This window comes from Eleutherodactylus coqui, chromosome 2 (genome assembly GCF_035609145.1).
Source record: "Eleutherodactylus coqui strain aEleCoq1 chromosome 2, aEleCoq1.hap1, whole genome shotgun sequence".
Taxonomy (NCBI): Eukaryota; Metazoa; Chordata; class Amphibia; order Anura; family Eleutherodactylidae; genus Eleutherodactylus; species Eleutherodactylus coqui.
The window spans coordinates 69,679,899-69,702,107 of NC_089838.1; the positions used below are offsets into that span (position 1 = coordinate 69,679,899).

At 41.8% G+C, this 22,209-nt stretch overlaps 1 protein-coding gene across 2 annotated transcripts in view; it reads right to left on the reverse strand.

Moving 5' to 3' along the window:
* The window catches only part of DOCK2 (dedicator of cytokinesis 2), a 677,690-nt gene that overhangs the window by 250,508 nt on the left and 404,973 nt on the right, over positions 1 to 22,209 (reverse strand). The gene's annotated exons all lie outside the window — the stretch shown is intronic.

The window sequence follows — 22,209 nt, forward strand, 5'->3', positions numbered from 1 at the left end:
AAGTTCTACCATAATTAGAAGCAAAGTTCGGAATTTGTTTGTTGACCTGGTAAGCATAAATGTCACATTTTTTTCATGCTAGCAGTCGTGCTCTATGAACACCATGAGGGCTAACATTTTAAATCTGTAAATTACTTTATGCTCTCTATTAATTTCATGAAAATCTGTGATGGATGGGTTGAAAAATTCATATTTTTGTGATGATTTGCCATGAATGACCCATAAATAGAATGAGTGGGCATCACTTAGTCCGGGCTCATAAGCATCTGCGCACTCTCCCCCTTTGCATCGATGGGCCACAAAGTCCTAAAACTCCAGCACACTAATATTTTTTGTTACCAAACAGCATTGTCATATGGTGCACACAATAGCTGTCCACTGGTCATTTACTATAATTTACATGAGCCTACTGCTCAGTCTTCCAAAAAATTGTTCCATGCGTGTCATTAGTAAATAACTATGAGTTTGTATCTTTTATACAACATATTATGCACAGAAATACTCTGATTTAGCTAAAAATATATATCTAGCCCCATAAATATTATAGTGATAGGCTAATTCATCAAAAAGGAAACCACAGGAGGGGTTAAATATTGCAGTACAGTAAAAAGACCAGAAGTGTGAAGACATTTGGCTATTTCCATCCGCTGTCAGTATATCAACTCTGATTGCGTTCACTGGGGACCGAGCCGGCAGCAGGGTTCTGTACAAGGGTTACACTCACCTCCTGAACGTTCTCGGGAAAACCTACTTTACAGTTTGACAGTTGTACCATTGCTGTCAAATACCTAATGTGCCATTACCCTTGGAGCCAAGGAAGATGCTGCATTAAAGTTAGTTGCTTTGAAACTTTGCCACTCTCAGCTATTTCGAGGAGAGGAAACAAACAAGTTACATAATACTAGTTAGAAAATGCAAAGATGGCATAAACGTAAACCTGCATCTCTCATATCACTAGCCATTGGATGAATTTCATTTGTTTCCATCTCTGTAATGTCCCACAACAATAAACTCCTATCTCTTTTTTTTTCAATCCCACATTTGCTTCATCGGAAACACTTGGGAAATCGGTTCTCTAAATGAGATATTTAAAGATGCATAAGAAGTAAAAACATAATTGCTCTTCAGCAATCATTTTGCAGTCTTTTATTGCATGAAGGTATAACATGACTATCTTTACTTATTGGTCTATAGCTGTGTTTCTCAACTGCACTCCTCAACTGCCCCCAACAGGTCATGTTTTCAGGATTTCCTTAGGGCTCCTTCATACTGGCGAGAAAATCGTGTGATTTTCTTGCAATGGGAGAGTGAGTGAAAATACATGATTATAAAACCAATGATTTTCAATTGTCATTTGCAAAGTTTTCACTCCTGCAATGCTGCGTGAAAAAAAAAATTGCAGCATGTTCTTTTTTTTTTTGCGATATCGCCCATTGTTTTCAATGGGGCTGGTGGTAGCTGCCCCTGCCATCCCCATTGAAAACAGCGGGAGAACATTGCGATCTCCTACCATGGTTATGATAGCCGTGGTGTGGATGAAGGGAACCCCTGCAGGGATGTGAGGCTGTTTCCATGTGAAAACGCCCCGCACCCAGCGATTTTCAGAAGGATCGCAAGGGCGATATTGGGCCATGAATCCCAGCCTGATATTGCTCTCGTCAGTGTAAAGTAGCCCTTAGTATTGCACAGATGATGTAAGTATTCTAAGTTTCTTGGAAACTGCCATAGGTGTTTTCTCTATAGCACACATGTCAAACTCAAGACCCTCAGGCCGAATCTGGCCCACCATATCATTTTATGTGGCCCACGTGGTCCAGATACAGAAAAGCCTCTTTTAGATGGAAGGGTCCTGAGATCTGCTGGGAAGATCTTCTGATGCACTTTGGACTTATTTCTGGTCTGCTGCTGGTTACCAGGATTGTGGCTGCCATCATGGTCTTACATTCCGACATTGGATGCGTGCGGACTGGGTGCTGTGGCTGTTACTGCAGCTCCTGGAGGCAGCTAGTGCATGGTGGCGGGTCCTCACTACCATATGCTATCCATATCTTGTGAGCATGCTGCACAGATCAGTTATCAGAGAGGACGTTGTATACTGCACCTTAACACAATGATTAACAACTCTGCCCCAAGGACTTTTTTGGAAACCTTTCACCGGCTTTTGATAACTCCCATAATTTTTCGTTTTCTCTGACTACCTAGCAGTTTATATTCAAGTGTCTGTGTTGGGAGACTTGTGCCCCAATTATTTTGGACTAAAACCTTGCTTTGGTCTGTCTGTTTTCCTTCCCCCAAAATACAGTCTTAAAATTACAAACAGCCCTTTGAAGGCAACCAAAATGCTGGTGTGAAAATGAGTTTGATACCCCAGGTCTATAGGATATCCTCAAATCATGAGCTGTTAAACTGCCTTCACACAAGCATTAAACGCTACAGAAATTCCACTGTATTTATAGTATAAGGCAAGTGATTGAGATTTAAAGGGGTTGTCCCGCGCCGAAACAGCTTTTTTTTTTTTCAATAGGCCCCCCGTTCGGCGCGAGACAAACACAAGGGATGGGTTAAAAAAAAAAAAAGTTTAGTACTTACCCGAATCCCCGCTCTGCGGCGACTTCTTACTTACCTTACCAAGATGGCCGCCGGGATCTTCACCCACGATGCACCGCGGGTCTTCTCCCATGGTGCACCGTGTTCTGTGCGGTCCATTGCCGATTCCAGCCTCCTGATTGGCTGGAATCGGCACACGTGACGGGGCGGAGCTACGCGATGATGCGTAGAAGGGGGCGGAGCCAGAACGCCGCTCGTGCCGAGACCCAAGAGAAGGGAGAAGACCCTTCTGCGCAAGTGCGTCTACTGAAATTAGATGGCACCATGGAGACGGGGACGCCAGCAATGGAGCAGGTAAGTGAATAACTTCTGTATGGCTCATATTTAATGCACGATGTATATTGCAAAGTGCATTAATATGGCCATACAGAAGTGCTTACCCCCACTTGCTTTCTCGGGACAACCCCTTTAACAAATAGCATAGATACCGAATACATGCTACAGTATATGGAACACATACACACGAAATTACGTACATAATAAAGTACATGCAAAACCGATGCAGAAACAGTCATTGTGTCCCCTATTACAAGGAAAGGAAATGCATGCAAATAAGTAAGATGGAACAATACCTCTGCAGCGCCACCTATTGGATGGCAGTATTCCTTCAAATCAATGTACCACTCTTTAAACAAGTCTTTACAACAATAATTGTTTCCTATTCCCCATCATTCTTTTAAATACTTGTTTAAAGAGTCGTACATTGATTGAAGGAATGCTGCCATCCAATAGGTGGCGCTGCAGAGGTATTGTTCCATCTTCCTTATTTGCATATATTACCCAGAGGAGCATGCATGGCCTTATAAGTCTCCTCACCCACCTCCTAGGTGTTTCCAGACCCCTATTGAGTGCTTTCCTTAAAGGGGTGGTCTCGCGAAACCAAGTGGGGTTATACACTTCCGTATGGCCATATTAATGCACTTTGTAATGTACATCGTGCATTAAATATGAGCCATACAGAAGTTATTCCACTTACCTGCTCCGTTGCTAGCGTCCTCGTCTCCATGGTTCCGTCTAAATTCGCTGGCAGCTTGCTTTTTTAGACGCGCTTGCGCAGTCCGGTCTTCTGCTCAGCGCGAGCCGCTTCAGTGTGTTAGACGCTACAGCTCTTCTGCGCATGCGCAGACGAGCTGTAACCTCTCGGGAGCGCGCTGGAGCGGCCATTCTGTACCTTCCTCTGTTACAGAAAGGCGCAGAAAGTTCAGCAGCCCAGCCGAGCGGAGACGAGAAGCCCAGCCGAGAAGCCGCCCATGTAAGTCGCCTGCCCCCGGAGCCCACCGCCTGCCCCCGGAGCCCACCGCCTGTCCCCCGAGCTCACCGCCTGTTCCCGGAGCCCACCGCCTGCCACCGGAGCCCACCGCCTGCCACCGGAGCCCACCGCCTGCCACCGGAGCCCACCGCCATGCCCCCGAGCCCGCCGCCGTGCCCCCGATGCTGCCCGAGCCTCCCGCCGCCATGCCCCCGATGCTGCTCCCGATGCTGCCCGAGCCTCCCGCCGCCATGCCCCCGATGCTGCCCGAGCCTCCCGCCGCCATGCCCCCGATGCTGCTCCCGATGCTGCCCGAGCCTCCCGCCGCCGTGCCCCCGATGCTGCTCCCGATGCTGCCCGAGCCTCCCGCCGCCGTGCCCCCGATGCTGCCCGAGCCTCCCGCCGCCGGGACACACAGACAGACAGACATATATATAGACAGACAGACACACACAGATATATACACACACACACACACACACACACATATATATATAATATATACACACACATATATATATATATATATATATATATATATATATATGTATATGTATGTGTGTGTGTATATATATATATATATATATATATATATATATACACACACACATATACAAACACGTGTGGGTATATGTATATATATATATATATATATATATGTGTGTATATATATATATATATATATAATGTGTGTGTATATATACACTCACGAATACGCGTATGCGTATACTCGTACACACGTATACTATATATATATATCTCTCTATATATCTATATAGAGATATATATATAAAAGATGTGTACATGCATATATACACACACACATTATATATATATATATATATACACACATACACATATATACACACGCATATAAAAAAAACACGTGTGTGTATGTGTGTGTATGTGTATCTATCAATCTATCTATCTATGTGTGTGTGTATATACACTCACGAATACGCGTATGCGTATACTCATACACACGTATACTATATATATCTATCTATACATATATAGATATATATATAAAATGTGTACACGCATATATACACACACATATATATTTAGGTGAAAAAACTATTTCATCTAAAACAGTGGAAAGTGAATTGCAGGGAGGCATTACAGTACCTTCTGCTGAGAATTCAGCACTGGACAGCTCCCTGCTATTACGAAGCCTGGGTTACTTGTGCAGGGGGAAAGGATCAGCACTGGACAGCTCCCTGCTAATACGAAGCGTGACCGGCGTCTCGGGAGCGAGCACGTCGGGCTGAAGCAAGCGCAGGGAGAAGAAGCGGCGGCCATCTTTGGGAAACTTTTTATAAGTTCATGAAACGCCAGAACTGTAAGTAGGAACCGGCTTTAAAAGCCATTTACATTGGTACTTAGTAATGTATGCTGAAGAAGAGGGACTGGGCAAAAAAAATATTTCACTGCTGCCTCGAGACATCTCCTTTAAGGAGACACAACACCCCTCCCGACCCAAGGAAAGGAAATGAATATGCAAAGGAATGAAGCCACTGGTTGAATGACAAGTATAATTATTTGTATTACTTGCACTTTTCTTTAAAAAAAGCTTGACAAATACGGAGTTGCTCCACTCCAGTGTCATCAGCATCCACATTGTTTGCCCTGAGACACAGGAAATGAAAGTCTTCAGCGCAAAGTTATTCTCATGAAATTAAATCTGCAAATGAATTAATCTGTGGTCTAGATTCATAAATACCCCCTCCGTGTTCTTTTTTTATGACTGTGCACCAAAATGTTTATGTCTCGCCATATGTTCTAAATACATTTTAAATAAGATTTTTATAGGGAACATTGTTAAATATTTCCATCTGTCAGCTTTTCTGTAAGAGTATATCCAAAGATACAACTCCAGAATGCTGAGTATGAAGAAATACATTTACAAGACAACTCATTTTCTCTTCTATTGGTAACAGCTTTCATTGCAATACATAGATTTAATATAAAAGTGTGAAAACAAAACATTTAATTGCTCTACTGGTTTGTGGTACGGTTCTATGAGGCTGGCTGGGCTGAGTCAGGTTGGTGGCTGCAGAAATAGACTGAACAGTGAAGAAAGTGCAACTTTCATTATTTTAAATGCACTTTAAAAAAATAAAATGTAGCACCTAAGAGGAGTTGTTGGAATCTAATGAAACTTTCTAAGGGTGATTGTAATGTTGGTATAGGAGATTACAATATCAGAGCACGAGGATAATTTATAGCGGAAAACTGACTCCTTGAAGGGAAGCTTTAAAACCCTGTTGGACTGCCTTTAGTTTGGACACAAGATGTGATACGGGCGGGCATGGAGGCTTTAGTATCTTGTGGTACCACTTCTAGCTTGGATGCAAGATGTGATACGGGCAGGCATGGAGGCTCTAGTACCCAGTTGGACTGCCTTAGCTTGGATACAAGGTGTGATACAGACGGGCATGGAAGTTTTAGTAACTTGTTGTACCTCCTCTAGCTTGGATACAAGATGTGATACGGACAGGCATGTAGGCTCTAGTACCCTGTTGTACCACCTCTAGATTGGATATAAGATGTGATACAGGGGGCATGGAGCCTCTAGTACCCTGTTGTACCACCTCTAGATTGGATATAAGATGTATACAGGCGGGTATGGAGGCTCTAGATCCCTATTGGACTGCCTTTAGCTTGGATACAAGATGTGATACGGGCGGGCATGGAGGCTCTAGTACCCTGTTGGGTCGCCTCTAGCTTGGATACAAGATGTGATAGGGTGGGCATGGAGGCTCTAGTACCTTGTTGTACCACCTCTAGCTTGGCTACAAGAAGTGATAGGGTGGGCATGGGGGTCTAGTACCCTGTTGTATCACCTCTAGCTTAGATACAAGATGTGATATGGCCATGCATGGGGGTCTAGTACCCTGTTGTATCACCTCTAGCTTAGATACAAGATGTGATAAGGATGGGCATGGAGGCTCTAGTACTCTGTGATACAAGCTCCAGCTTGGATACAAGATGTGATACGGGCGGGCATGGAGACATACAGATTCTGTATGGTATCCTGCTGCATATCGGTTCACATTTACTATAAGTGAGCTTCTAGATTATGCAAACTCATAGGCTTTGAAGATGCCTTGTGTGCGTGCCTTCAGGCATCCACTGGTCCCAAGACTTTCTAACCGTCTGGTCAGAAAGGCCCCAGGTAGCGGGCAGTTAGATGATATGACTATCCAGCTTCTCACATTCTAATAATGCTCCCTCTTTCAAACTGTGTTAACTTGACAAAATCTCTTCAATTCCATCGTAAAAGCATTTCAAGTAGTCAACAAGCTCTACAAAAGCGGAAACAGACATCCAGTACACACAAGTAGCCTCTGAGAGCCTTTTTTATAGACCAAGGGTGGCTAGCAAGACCATTCATCTATTCATTTACACATCTGCCTGAGATGTAACTACATGCCGAGTTTTGCAGAAAAATAACAACTCCTTCTAGGCGCTGTTTTTTTTTTACAAACAGTGTATTGATGTACAGGTCATAGAGCATGCCCAAAACTGTCTGCCATAGAAGTCAATGGGTCAGCTCTAGAGATGAGCGAGCACCAAAATGCTCAGGTGCTCGTTACTCGGGACGAAATTTTCGTGAAGCTCGAGTGTTCGTTTCGAGTAACGAACCCTATTGAAGTCAATGGGCGACCCGAGCATTTTTGTATTTCGCCGATGCTCGCTAAGGTTTTCATTTGTGAGAATCAGGGCAATTCAAGAAAAGGATGGGAACGACACAGCAACGCATAGGGCAGGCGAGGGGCTACATGTTGGGCTGCATCTCAAGTTCCCAGGTCCCACTATTAAGCCACAATAGCGGCAAGAGTGGCCCCCCCCCCCCCCCGCACTGTCAGCATAAAGATCGTTCTCCTCTGCCACAGCTGTAACAGCTGTGGCAGAGAAGAACGATGTTAGCCCATTGAATTCAATGGAGCCGGCAATACAGCAGGTTCCACTGAAAGCAATAGGCTGCCGGCGTGCGCGGGATGAATTGTTGGGAAGGGCTTAAATATAGAAGCCCTTCCCTGCAATTCATCCAGAAATGTGTAAAAATAAAAATATATACCGTATATACCGGCGTATAAGGCGATGGGGCATATAAGACGACCCCCCAACTGTCACCTTATACGCCGGGAATACAGCGGAGCAAAAAATAAAAATCATTACTCACTTCCCCCATCATTCTGCGGCGCTGCTGTAGGCTGTCCCTCCCTCCTGGTCCCCGGCAGAGCATTGCTTTCTGGATGCAGGGCTTGAAATCCCCGCCTCCAGAAAACACATGTGCCTTCAGCCAATCACAGCCAATGACAATGATGTCATTGAATGGCTGTGATTGGCTGACGGCGTGTGTTAGCTAATCACAGTAGCTTTCTGGAGGCGGGGATTTCAAGCCCTGCGTCCAGAAAGCAATGCTCTGCCAGGGACCAGGAGGGAGCGACATCCTGCAGCAGCGCCGCAGACCGCCGGGGGATGTGAGTAATGAATTTTATTCTTTGCTCCGCTGTATTCCCGGCGTATAAGGTGACAGTTGGGGGGTCGTCTTATACGCCCCGTCGCCTTATACGCCGGTATATACGGTATATATTTTTATTGTAACACATTTCTGGATGAATTGCAGGGAAGGGCTTATATATTTAAGCCCTTCCCGACAATTCATCCTGCGATCGCCGGCAGCCCATTGCTTTCAGTGGAACCTGCTGTATTGCTGGCTCCATTGAATTCAATGGGCAAACATCGTTCTTCTCTGCCACAGCTGTTACAGCTGTGGCAGAGAAGAATGATTTGTCTTCTATATGTTCTCAATGGGGTCAGCACTGCTGCCGCCGGCCCCATTGAGCGCATATAGAGAAGAGAACAGGAATTGCAGATCGCACATAGGTGCGATCTGCGATTTCTATGGTCTAAGAAGGACCATTGGGGTTCTTGAAGCCTAAAATCACTCCTAACGCTCTCCCTATAGCAGCTCCGGCATCAACAGCACTTTCCCTGAACTATGTCAGAATGCATCTGTGGCGAGCCGCGGGAGGGGCCGATTTTAATACTCTGGTGACACCTAATCTCGCCAGCCACTCACTGCAGGGGGGTGGGATAGGGCTGGAACATCACAGGAGGAAGTTGTAATGCCTCCCCTGTCTTTCTATTGGCCAGAAAAGCGCGCAAATTTCTCAGGGAAGAAAATGAAAGTGACTCGAACATCGCGTGGTACTCATCTCGAGTAACGAGCATCTCGAACACCCTAATACTCGAACGAGTAGCAAGCTCGGACGAGTATGCTCGCTCATCTCTAGTCAGCTCCTGTGCATTGTGTGAATAGACCATGAAGCTGACATAAACAATGTCTCTAAATGCTGTTAAATGTTGCCCAGGAAAGATGGCAGCCCTCTAGTCTCTGCATGCTGTTAAATGTAGCTCAGGAGAAATGGCCGCCCCCCCCCCCCCCCCCCATAGTCATGTACAGAAAACAAAATGAAAAATTCAACAATCAGAAAATAAAAACAGATTAGAAAAATGGAAAATGTTTTAATTAATTAAAAAAACAGAAGTCAATGAGTTCTGGTCCGTCCATTTTGTTTATGGCCCATGAGACTGCTGTAAAGCTCAGGCTCAGGCAAGATGGCCACCCCTGTAGTTGTATAAAAAAAGGAATAATTTAAAATCTACTATTAGCAACTAAAATAGATTAAAGAAATGGTCTATAATTGCTAGTTTTAGGGTTCAGTAAGACAAGCAAATTTTTCATGCATTACAGGCGTGAGGGTAAAAAAAAATTGCTCATTGCGTGTGGAAAAAAATTGCGTGACCAGGTGCCTTTGCACTCACATGTCCTATGTTTTACAGGTACAAATTTTACGCGCTTCTAAATAACGGACATGTGACCGCTTTCATTGGAAAACATTGGTTCTAATAGATCTGTTTTTTAAATGCGCCTATAAATGCGTGAAAAATTTGCTCATCTGACTGAGCCCTTAGTAGAAAAAAATAGGTGCTACGTTCCCTTTAATAGGCGGTTACACAGAACAGTTGATTCTCTGAATGGCATACGATGCACTTTATAAATGACTCAGGAAAAGTGTGAAAAAAGCTGTTCCATGTAAAGTCCCCTCAAAAAGACAAGTGGGTGCTGCACAAGTCTTAACAAAGCCTGGCCTCAGTGGTATACGACTCAAGACCAATGAGTCAGGGCTGCCTCCCTCAATTTTTCATTTTCCTGTACAATGTAGTCAAAAATCACCGACAGACGTAATTTTTTACAGACACACTGGAAAACCATGCTCAATAATAAAAATTATAAGTGATACATGTCTATAGATCAGATACTGATATAAACCCATTACCAGCATTTACTGTGAGCTGGATGATAATTACAGGCTTAATAACCTGATCAAGTCCCACCAGAGTAAAAGAAAAAAATCACTGACGCATCCACTTCTGCTCTGTTCCCCTGTGTTGTGGGGCTGACAGCGAGCCTCCGAACATATCACGTCTCAATTAAATCACTAAGAAACAATATGAATTAATCAAAATAGGTAACACAACTATTGTATATACAGAAGGATTTTGCATAATGCTGTCCTAATAACCCCCATACTTTATGCTTACTGCACATTAAAACCACTGAAAGTTGATGTTAATAACATTGATTTTCTTTTAACAGTGGTAAGGCACGGAATATATCAAGAAACAAATGAACAGTCAATTCTTGAAGTAATTGAAACTAGCAAAATGGGCAAGTGTAAGGATCAGAGCGGCTTTAGCAAGAATCAACTTGTAATGGCTAGATAACTGGGTCACATCATCTTCAGAAAGGCAGGTCCTCTGGGATATTTCCAGTATGCATTTGTTAGTATCTACCAAAAGTAGTCCAAAAAGTAGGGACAACCAGTTAACTGGTGACAATGGCATGCCCTGCCATTCATGTGAATGTTACTTAAACACATACCACCTACCTAAACAATGATTCAGATGAAGTAAACCCCTTCATGGCAATGGTATTCGATATTGGTAGTAGCCTTTTTCAACAGGATAACACACATTCCCTACACTGCAAAGCTGTTTGAGCAACATGGCAAAATGTTCAGGGTGATTACTTGGCCTCGGAAGGCTCCAGATCTCAATCTGATTGGGCATCTGTGGAACTACAAGTATGATGCATGGAGGCCTCAACTAAGAGGACTTAAAGAGTCTGCCGCTAATGTCTTGGTGCCAGATCCCACGGGGCACCAGAAGTCTTGTGAAGTCCAAGCCTCCATGCGTTAGATGTTTTTGTGGCAAGAGGGTAAACTACGAGCATTGAACATGAAGAAGCTATCTGTAAAGTGGGTCCCCAAATATTTGACAACAGATCAGAAAAGCATGCAAGTGAAAACTTCCCGGTCCATTAGTCAACGTTACCAGACTGATAAAAACTTTCTGAATCGACTGGTCACTATGGATGAGACCCGGATTTATTTGTATGACCCTGAAACCAAGGAGCAGTCAAAAAAATGGTTCTCCTCGCCCAAAGAAGTTCAGGGTGCAAAAATCAGCCACTAAGGTGATGGCGTCTGTGTTCTGGGATAAGGAGGGCGTGCTGCGTGTGAACTACCTTCAAAATGGTTCCACCATCAATGCAAGGTATTACATTGAACTTTTGGACCAATTGAAGGCAGCTCTGAAGGCCAAAAGGCGTGGCAAGCTGTCCAAAGGAATCTTGTTCCTGCAAAACAACGCCACCGCTCACATTGCACAAGCGAGCAGAGCAAAACTGGTGGAGCTAGGCTTCCAGCTGGTTGATTACCCACCTTATTCACTAGATCTAGCTTCCTCCGCCTATCATCTGTTTCTAAACCTGAAGAAACACCTCAATAGTACCAAATTTCACACCATTTCTGATGCCATGGCTGTTACGGATGACTGGTTTGAGGCACAAATGAAATCCTTCTTTTTGCAAGGCTTACAGAACTTGGAATACCGATGTAAGAAGTGTGTTGACATCAGTGGAGGATATGTGGAATAAATGTAAAGCTTCATCTTCCTATCCCGATTCTTTCTGGGTAAAGCCAAAGACTTATCAGCAGCCCCTCGTACAATGATCAGTGTACACATCTACATCTATTTAAGTACAACAGACTTGTAACCGTGTACTTAATATTAATGGCAAAAAATATTGAAAAATACAGTGACGTCTACAAGATATCTATTTAAATGTACTTAGCCCACTAATGTCATCAACCTGTCTCTAATTAGTGTCATCGTTATTATTTGTATGAAAGAGCAGGCTCAATAAGCAATGTAGCTATGCCTCCTCGTTCATGCTCTTAATATAACACCTTCACTCTTTCTTTTTATACAGCAGTTGGCGAATTTTTACAATGTTTAACAGTGTACACATAATTTATTTCCACTAATTAGGGAAACATATGCTGGATTTGTGATGTTAACTCAGACTTGTCACATTGTTAATACCGTGTGGAAATAAATTGTGCATCTTCAGTCCATGCTGATTTTTTTTTCCATTCCATTCCATCTGGCCAAACAAGATATTTCTCTGGAAATCTGTCAGTTCTTTGGTAAACAGGGAAGAAAACCTCCGATTTGGAGAATGTACATTAATTTCAGCAATTCATATAGGTTAAAAAAGGTCATTCTGTGTATGATACTATTAGACACTAAATGCTAAGTACATAAAATGATACTACCAATATAAATATAACCTCTATAGAATAAAGCCACTGAAAACCAATTCTGGCCATGCCATAATTTCAATGAAACCCCACAATCTAAAGGTCTAAAAAAATACTGCAAAACTGGCCTGCAAAAGAAGAACTAAGGCCCTATTCACGCAAGAGTTTTCCACATCCGTGTGCTGTCTGTTTTTGCAATGGACTGCACCTGGGCAGCTCATTGACCCATTATAGTCATTGGGGCTGTAGATGTGACGGCTAAGAAAACTGGTATTTCGGTGCTGCTCTCCAATGAAGATCACGAGACAGTAGGATAAAATGTCCAACTTCTCTTTTATTACACAATATAAAAACCAGCAGAAGGTACATGTTTCAGGGTGAACCTCTTCATCAGCCACGCTGGATGAAATATCAATCTTGGGACTGGGGCGACTGGGGCATGTGGACCCACAAGTGCTGGTGGTACCATGAACGGAGATAGCAGAGACTGGGAAAACCTGGAGAAGTTACAGTCAGCTATCTCCGTCCCTGGTACCACCAGCACTTTTGGGTCCACATCCGCCCCCCAGCCCCAAGAGTTATGTTTACTACACTGTAAACAGCTACACTGTAAAGTGATGTTTTATTCAGCTACACCAAATCCACTAATACAGGCAATTTCCTCTGGAACCCACTAACGTAAATTGGCACAGCAGGAGTTCCATCAGAACTTCAGTATTTTTTACAGTACATAACAGTGCTGCAGACAAGGCTTAATGGGGTTTTCCAGACATTCTTTTTGGTGACTTATCCTCAGGATAGGTCATCAATAGTTGATCAGTGTGGTTCTACTGCTTGGAAGCACAGCCTATCAGTGGTTTGGGTACAACCAGTAATACATTGGGTACAGAGCAGAAGCAGAGTGCTCCAATCACTGTGTAGTGGTGGATGCTGGTAATTGCAGGCAACGCTCCCATTAAAAACAATGACAGTTGCACCTCCATTTACCAGCAACGGCCACTACACATGGTGGGAGTGATCTGCTTCTGCTCTGTACCACTGTGTGTTGTGACGCTGACAGCGAGCGTCCAAATAGCTAGGTTCACATTTTGAGGACCCCAGCTGATCAATTACTGCTGATCAATACTTAAGATAGGTCACCAATATAAATTGCCAGGAAAACCCCTTTAAAATGTCATGCATTTCCCATAAAGACCCCGTTTGAGCTTTGCATTACAGATAGTGAAGTTTGTATTCTCGTAGAACAAAGTCCCTATTCCTAGTATATATTACACTAATAACACTTCAGTGGTGTTATCTTTTCATCTAATTAAGGAAAATTCAGTTACTTTACTTTAAATAAATAAGTACAGTGTCGTGATCTTAATTGCCTTTCGCGCAATATTTTTTTTAATTTTGTCACACAGCAGTCATCACATTCTAATCAGATAATCAACATATTAAAGCCAGCTGCTGCTTATCCGATTATAAAAAAAACTCCAACAGTGAGACCAACCACTAGAAAGGAAATTAAAGAAAAATATATTCCGGCTATTAAGAAAATAGTCTGGGAGCATTTCAGCCCCAAATCCTCCTGCTTCCTATATTTTGTGTATAAATTAGTGAATAACAGTAACCATAATGATGATGATACTATTACTACTACTAATAATATTCATTATATTTATATTATTAAAGACACAGATCCCAGGTGGACATGAAAATGTAAAATACATTTGGGTAATAAAATAATATTGAGAGGCAGGAATAAAATAAAACTTGTTTCCTATCTGTAGTTACTTATTTAACTAATCAGTCTGTTAATTGAATACATCTTTAAAATCCCCAAAACAAGCTCTTATACCGTTACTAGGGGCACGGTCACTTGACCAGTCTTATTAGTATAAATATATGGAATATCATTATTCTGAAAGGGCCAGAAAACACATTTTTCCATCTCTGATCCTCTCATTTGATTGTCTGTCACACTTTGGAAGTCTCGGCTGTGTATTCCAGCCACTGGAATTGAAGCCTCCTGTCTGATGCTTATCAAGGACCATCTTTAAAAAGTTCCAAATGTCTCCATCATGTACTGTCTTATATGTTTTATGTACATGAGGTGGCTAGCTACTTTAACCTGGGGTTTTTGGACATTTTGCAACTCCAATATTTCCCACTTTAGAAATGCACAGATAAAATACAAAATTAAACTTTATTTACATGGGACCTTCATGCAATTTAGCATGAAAGCATAATTTTTCATAAAGAAAATGTATATTAGTGGCTAAAAATGTCACCCAAACACAAAATTAAATGCACAATATGTTTTGTAAAGGCCAAAAATTAGGTTTTAAGCTCTATATATTTTCTGAAAGAAGACAAACTGATTGCAGTTGTCTCGATGAACTGCTGACCGCTATATCCAACTTCAGATAACTTGGTGAAAAGCAAACCTTTTTTTTAATGTATTAACACACATGTGCGCCTAAAACTCACATCAACTTGCAGTATCAAATTTAACTCACTGTATCTCAAGCTGTATTGCTGATAGAGCATTGATATTGCTTTTATTTTAAAACTAAGCCATGCTTGTCTATTAAACAAGACCACAATCAAAGCTCTATTTTCAATACAGTTTGGAGTAAGGGCTGCATTGAGGGCTTCAGATATATACAACTCCCACTTTAAATGGCTATATTTTAGGTTTTATTACAGATAGAGCTTAGATTTTGGTGTTGTTTTCAAGCCGAGATGCTAAGCTTTAAAAGAAGTCCTGCAACAAAACTCTATCTATCTGTAATATATCTGCAGATATAATCATTTGAAGCAATGATGTATATCATATGTCCTTGACTACTGAAGTGCTACTCTGCAAGGTCTAGGAGAAACATCATAGGCAGACAAAAGAGTTAACTATCCCAATCCATAACCTATTCATATCATTGTAGCTGTACATCTGAGACATGAACTTCAGACACCCAAAATTCAAAAAGAACTACAAGTATTTTACACTTACAGTTCAGCTGATTTGAACTTGCTACAAAGTTTCTATTCTAAACAGAATTTCCACTAAAAACTATAAACTTTCATATACCTCTAAATCAAAAGTTAAAGGAAACCTGTCACGTTAAAAATTCAATTCAATCTGTAAGCAGTATGGTATAAAGCAAAATGAGCTGAGCATACTGATATAGTTTTGTGGAAAAATATTCATTATAACTTGTTAACTTGTAATTTTATTTAACCCTTCAAGACCAAGCCTGTTTATTAGTGTTGTTCATCGTGATCAGCTGGGTGATAAAATGGGGCCAATTGTTGCTAAATTGGATTATACGGTTCCAATTTTTTTGTACAAAATTGCAAAAATATCAGCTTTCTACTTGTAGCAGAGAGGACAGGTGTGTTGGCTTAGTACTGCTGCCTTGCAGTACAGGGGTTCTAGGTTCAAATCCAACCTTGATGGGGATTTGAACCTGGGGCCCCACCACTGGAAGGCAGCGGTGCCAGCCACATCAAAATCTACACCAACAGTGTAGTGTGAAAATTGATGTGGATTTTGGTATGTATACTCACCAAAAACCACAGTGGAAAATACACAACATATTTTCTGCATGAATCTGTACCAAAATCTGCTATGTGTGAATCTACACTCATAGATTTATTTCTAGGTAGATTTATTAAAAATGAGCCCTACACTATACAATCATCCATACTAAATAAATAGTATAGGTGATTGTAATACAAGGGGTTCATTTGGGTTTCATGTGTACTGTTTTACAGTAGGCTTCTCTTCACTAATTTCACACTGGTAAAGGAGAGAGGCTTTCATGACACGAAGTACCGGGAATGTTTGCTACACTAACCAGACCAGCACTATGAATGCCTCGAGTGGCTGGAGAGCCTAGGCTGTAAATTTACTGTTGGTTGTCATAAAGGATTGTAAACCTCTACCCTTTCTGGCCTTAGAAGTCCAATGGGCGGTCCTAATCAGTGACTGATAGCTATATTTGTATGTACAGTTATACAGAGAAGGTTGTTAATCACTGAGTAGGACCGCCCCCTGGACTCAAGAGTGAGAAACAACGTAAATAATAGGTTTATATTGCATATTTAGAACATACTCCCTGCAGATGAGACTGCATTTTTAATGTGGTAGGATCCTTTTAAGGTCTTAGTCACACAGGCACATCGGCGCCCATGTTACTGCAGGAAGGAGACGGCCGCACTTCAGGATGGATGTCTCTCTGCAGCTTCGGAGGAAAGAACATGTGACCGGCTTCATTGCCGGTCATGTGTTCTTTCTTCTGCACTGCGGGGAGTCGTCTGTCCTGAAGTGCGGCCGTCTTCTTCCTGCAGTAAGAGCTCAGTCACACGGGCGCATCGGCACCCTTGTACGGGCGCCGATGCGCCTGTGTGACTAAGCCCTTAGTCAGCGCTTAGTAATTATGTTTTTATATTAGCCTTTTTCTTATTATTTGGGCCATTTTTGCAAAAGTGACAGCAGGAAGCAATGATAGTTATCACTATCAAATTATTTTCCTAGGAAATTATTACTTTGTTATCACTGAAACAAACTGATAAACTGATATTTTGTCTTCTGTTTCTGTAAAATGAAGGTGAAAACCAATATGGCTGCACTTTCTGTTGTCACTTTGCAAAATTGAAAGGTGCAGAGAAACAGGTGAACAGAAAAATGCTAATATGTAAGCAAAACAATCTAATTACCAAAATGTGCCTTCTGCAGTAACGTCTGATTTACAGATTAATTTTTACTATGTTGCGTGGAAATCCTTACCATTTTTGTATGCAAATGTCATATCAGTATGCTTGATTTTCTACACCTAAAGTGTCCGCATGTCATGTATGTTTCATATGGATAATGGTTTTTAATATCTATAGGTACCATATTTTCCGGTATATAAAACGACTTTTTAACCCAGGAAAATCTTCTCCAAAGTTGGGAGTCATCATTGAATGGCTGTGATTAGTTAACGCAGCGCTAGCTTTCATTGGTTGATGCCGCGCTGAGTTAGCCAATCAGAGCATTAGCTTTCTGGAGGCGGGGCATTTAAGCCCCGCATCCAGAAAGAAATGCATTGTTGGCGTAGAGGAGGGAGCGACAGCCTGCAGCAGCGCCGCGGGAGGTGAGTATTGATTTTGTTTCCTACAGCATATTCCCGGCATACAAGACAACAGGTAGTTCGTTTCCCCATTGGAAAAGTTTGAGGTCATCTTATACGCCGTAAAATACGGTATATTTTATTTTTAACAGTACATGAAGACCCCCTTTTACACATTCAGAAAGTAAACCATAGTCACATAGTTAGAGAGGGAGACACTGTGGGTGTCCATAAAACGAGGAGGATTAAATTACTGTACAAACTATATTTTATGATATAATATAATTAATTTGTTATTTATAATGCATATTTTATAGCCGCTACTATGTAAGGTACTTACAAAACATTATACCAAGGCTCCAAGGAAACAGCAATAAATATGGCAATGGATTAAGACTTCATTAGTGCTAAAATTACATTAGTGTTACATCCTTCCCTGCTAAAATACTGGACACTGGAAACTCCCACATGTATATCTAATGAGAGTTACAAGAGTTCTAATGCTCAATTCCATCACTAGACATAGCAGACCTTATTTGTTAATAATCACTTGATGCACAGATATAAAATATGTTGTATTAATTCATAATGAGAATATGTCATAGTGTGCCACAGGGATGCAATAGGCAAAGTGACTATTTTCAGTGTAGAGCACACCACCTTCTGCTTAATTGAATGTCAGCAAAATAATTCTTAATTGGATGTCCTGCTAAATATGTAGGTCACTTATCAGAAGACCTGTGTATGTCTGTTTCCCATGATGGGAGTACATGAAGGACAGGAAGGGCTAAAGCAGAATTCGAATGGCCCCCTCTTAGCTAGGAATGGTTTCCATTGCCTTTTTATTCACCCTATAGGCTTATTCACACAAGCGTATATCGACCGCCGTTTTCACGGTCAGACGATATACGCTACCATCTGATGCATTGGATTCCAATATAGCGCCGGGCAGCAAAAAATAGTCCTGGAACTATCTTTCTGCCCAGAATACGTCAGCCGCTGCATAGACTCCTACAGGGAGCCAATGACAGCGGCCGGAGAAGAGAGGTGGGAGGGAGTTTAGCAACATGACTGCTATACTCCTTCCCCCTTCTCTCCTCCTCTTTCCTCCCCTCCGGCTGTTTGTAATGACAGGAGGCAGGACGAGGGGCAGAGCTAACTCTGCCCCTCTCCTGCCATTGCTGGCTGCAGAGAGGAGGTGAGCCAGCGAGGGGGAGGGAAGGAGGAGACAGCTTAACAGAGCTAAGTTGTCTCCCCCCGCCCAACGGCATTGCAGCTTAGACATATATGCGTTGGGCCTGGGCCTTCTGAACGGGTGCACAAACGTTAGATTTGTGCACCCATTCACGCATTTTTACGGCGCCGGCGAGTGAACGTAAAAACGCCTATGGCCGTGTTAAAGAGCCCTACAGCAGATGAATCTAGTAATTGTTCATTAATTTTCCCTTTTATGGTGCTGGTACTCAAAAATCATAGCCAAAGTCTTCCATATCAGTGCTTCTAAATGATCATGGAAACAGGCATATTTTATATGAACTGCTCTAAATTTATTAAAATGTGTGGACTTCTTAACAAATTTGTTACATTTTGGACTGTACTACGTCAGAAAATGAAATCTAGGAGTCCAGTGGGCAGTCTTACTTAGTAAATGACGATCATTCAAGAAGTCTCTTAAATCACCGAATAGGGTCACCAGATGGACTTCGAAGTATAGAAAGAGCAAGAAATTAAATGAATTAAATGGAGGTTATGCTGAACTTCTCCCACAAAACTGAATATCAAGTTACTCAGCTCTTCCTCTTCTAGAACTCTTCAACATTAAAGTTTCCTTTAAATTAACTTATAAAACACCCAACTCATTAAGTATAATAATAATTGCAAGATAGAATAGTAATTTACTATTGATTCTCTGCCAGCCACAAAAAATGACAATGCAAAACGGCTGTTAAGTAACCTTCTGAATCTGCCCATCGCCATATGTGTGTGTGACTTGGAAGAATGTACATTTTGGGTGTGAATGGCTGCAAAACAGGAAGAAAGCAAACTAATTGTCTATTGATTCTCAACATGGTTATTTTATTCTCCCCTTAAAAAAATCATGCAGTACTGACCGTGAAACGATAGCATAATAGAATAGGTCAACATCAATGCAATGTCTTAGCCTACCATATTGAGCCTCCTTCACCCAAGCGATGAGTTTTCATGCAAGTCACATCACAGCAATAAATTGCGGCAATGCTGCATTGCCACAATCTAATTCCAAAAGGAATTAGCGCTTTCTCGTCCCTTCACACGAGTGCATCGCGTAAAAAGGATTCTGCAGCGGCGGTCGGCAGGATGTCTCTATTTAGCTTAATTGGCTAAATAGAGCCAGCTGTCTTCTGCAACAAGTGCCGGAGCAGGTAAACGCCCTCACACTCCCTTTTTTCAGCTCCCATAGGAATCTATGGGAGCTCCTTGGAATTTTTATCAAAAGATAGGTCATGGCCTATCTTGACGCTGTGAGGAAAAATCACGGCTGAAAATCGCCGGCGATTTTTGAGGCAATTTTTTCTCGTGGCTAAATCGCCCATGTAAATGAATGCATTGGAATCCAATGCTTTACATGGTCGTGATTTTCTGGCGACGTTTTCTCACGGCTAATCTTAATAAGGCCTAATACTGAAAGTTCCTAAATAGAGATGAGCGAACGTACTCGGTAAGGACGATTTCGCAATCGAGCACCGCGATTTTCGAGTACTTCACTACTCGGGTGAAAAGTACTCGGGTACGCTGTGGGGAGGGGGGTTGCAGAGGGGAGTGGGGGGTAGCAGCGGGGAACAGGAGGGAGCCCTCTCTCTCTCCCTCTCCCCCCCACTCCCCGCTGCAACCCCCCGCTCACCCACAACGCACCCGAGTACTTTTCACCTGAGTAGTGAAGTACTCGAAAATCGCGGTGCTCGATTGCGAAATCACCCTTACCGAGTACGTTCGCTCATCTCTATTCCTAAACTATTTCTTTTACTATCGGCTTTACCCATTATAGTACAGTATGTAATTCTCCTTATAACTGATGCAGCGCTGTCACCAATATGAGTTAACTTTGTCAAGATTTCTGTTTGCTGCTTTTGTTATTTTTTGCAACTTAATAATAATAATCATTGACGACCCTTGTAATCCTTTTCCTGGCAGCAGCTAACAATCTGTCAACCGCTACAGGATACATACAGTACTATAAACTATACAAGTACTTATACTAAGTATTCAGATTTAATACTACAGTACATAATGATTAGACATAGCAGAGAACACCATAATAAGTGCTCAGCTAGTATTTAACAGATTACAGCTTATTGCGAATGAGTTCTACACATAAAAGGCCGACCGATAGACATACACTTCACCCTGCTAACATCACCTTCCATAATGGATACATGCTCAATTACCAGATTACATGATTGCCAGTTACCCTTATAAAAAGATTTTGATAGCTGATAAGAATTTCTGTCTCCTGGGTGGATGTCACTACTTACAAATTGATTCTAGCTTTGGCATCTCATCACTGACATGTTACATGCTTTACTGGTGAGAGAAGGATGGGGATGGAACAATAGGGTAAAATAGGGGGTATTGTGCACAATGGTTTCACAGAAATGAAGTAGGAATCAGATTAGTAGGATAGCTGCATGAACTGTCTTTATTCTACTATGTACATTCACGCGAGTTATCTATATAGTAACTAAGCACTGAGTATCACACAGTATTTTTTGTACCAATTATCCTGGTGTTTTTGCAATATGCAAATAGAGACCTGTCAACGAATCAAGATAGGGAAGGGAGAAGCTGGAAGAGAATCTCTCAGTAGACCCTTCACCCCATCTCTATTTAGGACTGTGCTTTCGATATAAATGAGTAAAACTGAGTGATCATTGTTGTTTTTATATGTCAAACAAGAAGTAATAACTTTGCATGGGTATATTGACACTTTTTTTCTTCCATATATCATTATACTGCATATTTTTCCTTTCCCACTGATGTGTCTATGGTGTATGGCTGAGGGTCCCTCCCCTCCCCCCCCCCCCCCCTTTTTTTTCTTCTTTTACCTTTTAGAACAATCTAATTCTGTTAGCTGTACTAAGAGTTATGTTTCACGGGAAAGTTTAAAAAATAGGGCTTAGATAAATGCAACGTTTGGGTCATTTGATAGATAGTGATACTAATTGGGGCTATTAGCATAATTAGGAATTTATTACTGTTGTTGTTTACTTACCTGATTGCGTTCAGAGGTATTAAGTGGTTTAATGAAAAATACATGCAATGATGATGACTGAAAATGCTTATTTACGGTTATGGAAAAACTAAAATGCTTCAATCAAACCTGATTAAGCAGAAATTAGTAAAACCTAGTAACGAGGGAAGCCTGTTGGTATCTCAATCTACTTGAGTTCCATGCAACACTGAAATTATAAAAAGTTCCCTTTAAATACTCATTAGCAAAGCCCTTATAAGTTACTGTTTCTCCTTGTGGATATTACAAGCAATACTTACTGGGAAAATGCATGCAAATTGCCTCTCCTCCAGATGGATGAAAGCT